Genomic DNA, 4,134 nt, shown 5'->3' on the forward strand with positions numbered 1-4,134 from the left:
CAGTCAAGATCCACTGTCGTGAGGTTTCCAGTCTCCACGCTTCCTTTTCTCAGAACTCTGTGCCCTGGACAGCTGCATGGCTTCGTCCTTCGTATCCTCTGTCTTTGTTCAACTGTTTTCTCAATAGAAAGTCTCCCTTGACTCCCTGGGGACTCTCTACCCGCCTCACTCTGCTTTATCTTTCCTGCTAGCGTTTCTCATCACCAGGCGTGTTACACGTCTCATTATTTGTTCATCGTGAGCCTCATCTTAGAGAGGAAGCTCTGTGAGGGTGGTGGGGACTCTCGCCTGCTGCTGGGTTGCTGTGAAGTCAGAAGGCACTGGATGACTCATTTCTTACATGTGAGAATTCTGACCAGCAAGAGGTGCTGCTTTGTTCTGTCCAGTGTACTGCTCAGGACTATGGAGTTCTTTAAAGCTTGAAAATGACTCTCTTTTCCCCACCCCTGGAAAGTTACTCTTAAATCGCCCACCTTTACGCCTCAGGAGGCTCTGGGACTATGATGGTGAACCTTTTAGAGCTTTCTTCGACAACACCACTCTCCCACGCTCAGTCACCCAGCTCCAAGAATGGGGAGGTGGCCCTGCTTTACACCAGTCAGTGTACTGGTTCCACTGGCCGTGATAACTACTTTAAATGTGGCTGTGTGACCCCATCCAGACAAAAGAGAATCAGAACCCAAGCACACCAGTGGGGTTCAGAGGGAACAGAGACTCTTCACACACTGGGCTTAAGGGAGGTTAAGGTGTAAGCTGCTGAGGCTGCTGGAGCCAGCACTGGTTTGGGAAGTGTCCTCAACGAAAAGAGACAGTGGCTCTGATGCCATCAAGTCCCTGGACCCAGCCAGCCATACCTGGAGCCAGTGGGCTTTTTGAAGACAAACTTCTTAACCCACTTTGAGTTGTGTTTTCTGTCCCTTGTCACCAAGAGATCTTTATTTATCTATCCACACCCCTAATTCACCAATTCATATATTCACTCGCTCTAACTTCTTTCTGTTAGAACTATGACTCTAGGTCAGACATCAAATCCTGATATAGAACTTAAAAACACTTCCTGTTCAATGCCAAAGCAACCGGATGAAAAAGGGGGAAGGTCATTCTTATGTCCCCATGTTTCCAGACATTTGGATGCTTGTCAACATGAAGACAGAATTTTTAGCTTTTAATCTGGTCACTTTGGAGCCCTTAATGCCACAGGGCCTGAGTCTTATGCTCTCCTAAGAATTGTAACATTCATTAGAATTTGGCTGAAGTCTGCAGAATGAGGGGAGAAGAGTCCGGAGAACATTTGCTGAAATCCCACCCTTATAAAAAGGCCTCCAGGTACTGTCCTCTCCTTAATGTTCCAGCTTGATTTTTCCCTACCCACCCCTGCATTCCTTAATAAAACTACACTGAGTTCCTGGTGACTACTTGAGCCTTGTTCGCTCTCCTGCATCTGTGTCTTGCATGCATAATAATCCTGGTGATTATAATAGCTGTGTTATTTATAAACAACTTACTAAGTTACAGGCAATCTGTTAAGCATTATAGGAATATCATCTCCACTTGAGCACTGACAGTAACCCCAGGAAAGGCAGTAAGGTGTGCAAGATGTGAACACACACTCACAACGGATCACCAGGGTACAAATTCAGTCTCAGCCTTTGCTAGCTGTGTGACTTAGGTCTCAACCTCTGTCCGCATGAGTTCTCTACATAAAGTGGGGATAATAATATCTACCTAAAAGACATTGCAGAATCCAGGCATGGTGGCACACGCCTGTAATCCCAGCACTCTGGAGGCTGAGGCAGTGGGATAGCTGTGAGTTCAAGACCAGCCTGGGCTACATGGTGCGTTCCAGGTCAGTCTCAACTACCTAGTGAGACCCTGTCTCAAAAAAAAGAAAAGAAAAGAAAAAGTTGAGAATCAAACCGAAAGGCCCACTTTTGGCGGGGGGGGGGCGGGGACCAAAAAATATTTATACAAAATAAACTCCTACACAGTAAGCATACAGGTATGTCTCCAGAGTAAAAGTTCTCACCTATTAAAAACTCATGAGACCGCTGAGGCTTACTAAGCTATTGCAGATGCTAGCTAAAAACAAAAGGATTTGTCCTGGGACAGATTCCTTATGTCCCTGGCATCGTGGCCAAGTAGTGGTTAGAAAACTATCCATCAGATCTCAGGAGCCAGAGTGTCTTATCATGAAAATTTTGGCAGAAGAAAGCATATATCACCTATAATGAACCTACACTAGCTGTGGATAAGAGAGGAAGGACAACGGGAAACAGGCAAAGGCCTGGGACATGAGAGCACAGATATTTCTCATTTAATGACCCTGCTGGTTAATGACTCTTCAAGCTTGTTATTGAGATGGGCTGTTCAGGCTTATGACTCACTGCTTAGACTTATGACCCATCTCTTTTGTGTGTGTACAGTTCTATTCATCTTGTTTATAGAGTTTCAGTTACTTATAAGTGTGTATTTTTGCCGATCATACTGTACAGTCCAGTGCTGTAGTTTTATGTTCTGTTACACATTACAGTACTTCGTGTAAGAGCTATGCAAATAAAAGCAAAGTCCTCAAGTTGGAGTTTCCTTTGACCATATCTTTGTCCTGAATGTTGTAATGTACATGCTGCACACAATTCCTCATTTAGCGACCAATTCATTTAATAACGTAGTCACTGGAATGGAACTTGGTCATTAAAGGAGGAGTACCTGGGGCTGGGGATTTAGCTCAGTGGTGCCTTGTCTGTCTCATAAGTGCAAGTCCTGAGTTCGATCCCTGGTACAGAAAAAAAAAAAAAAAGAGTGCCTGTAGCCTATTGTATTTTAGGCATCTTTATTAAGCATATTATGCAAATAAACACAGACAATGTCTTCAAAATACATATCATTTCTATGATGTCTGATACTGGGGGAAAATAAAGCTACAGTTTGTAGATATTGAGGCAAAACAGGCAATTTTACGAGGCTGCTTGTTTTGCTTCAATATCCAAAATATGTACGGTTTGTCAGTTTGGATGCAGAAGGGAGTGAATTGGAACATGGTCCTGTGAGCCCTATTAATCACGTAGGATACAGGCAGAACAGCTGTGCCAAAGTCGGTGCTCTCTTTTTATTGGGCTCACTGCTAAGGTCTATTTGCTTCTAGCAGTTCCTCAGGTGATAATAAAATGGATTCATCTGGAGTTAAATAAATTCTCGGGTATAAACAAAAAATAAATAAAATAGTTTAATAGCTTTTCTATACACCAATAATGGAACAGCTGACAAAGCAATCAGGAAAACAATTCCATTCATAATAGCTTCCAACAAATATGTAGGAATCAGTCTAAGCAAAGAGATGAAAGACCGCTACAATGGAAATTTCAGAACATTGAAGAAAGAAATTGAAGATACTAAAAGATGGAAAAGACTGTCATGTCTGTGGGTTGGCAGGATTACAGTTTAAATTACTAAAAGAATTAACATAGTTACATTAGTGAACGCAATCTACAGATTCAGTGGAATCCCCATCAAAATACCAATGCTATTCTTCACAGAACTAGCAAAAACAATCCTAAAATTCATATGGAAACACAAAAGACTCAGAATAACTAACGCAATTCTAAAAAATTGAGGGCAACAGTAGAGGCATCACAAGACCTGATTTCAAATTATACTACAAAACAGGCCAGGGAGGTAGCTCAGTGGCACAGTGCCTGCCAGGCAAGTGCAAGACCCTGAGTTCCATCCCTGACACAAAAAAACAAAAACAAAAAAAAAACCAAAACCATGGTACTGGCACTAAACTAGACTTGTAACCAGTGGCACAGAACAGAGAAGGACACACAAATAAGCCTATCTAACTACAGCTATCTGATTCTTGACACAGGAGCTGAAAATGTACTTTGGAGGAAAGACAGTCTCTTTAACAAATGGTGCTGGGAAAACTGGATTTCTACTTGTAGAAGATTGAAACTAGATCCGTATCTCTTGTTCTGTACAAAACTCAATTCAAAATAGATAAAAAAAACTATAGATAAGACCTGAAATTTTGAAACTGCTAAAAAAAAAAAAATCATAGAGGAAACACTTGAAGCCCAGAGGCATAGGCAAAAATTTCCTGAATAGACTCCAATAGAAAAAAAAAAAAAAAAAAAA

This window comes from Fukomys damarensis, unplaced genomic scaffold, assembly GCF_012274545.1.
Source record: "Fukomys damarensis isolate Sample0158 unplaced genomic scaffold, DMR_v1.0_HiC HiC_scaffold_23, whole genome shotgun sequence".
In the NCBI taxonomy this organism is placed as follows: Eukaryota; Metazoa; Chordata; class Mammalia; order Rodentia; family Bathyergidae; genus Fukomys; species Fukomys damarensis.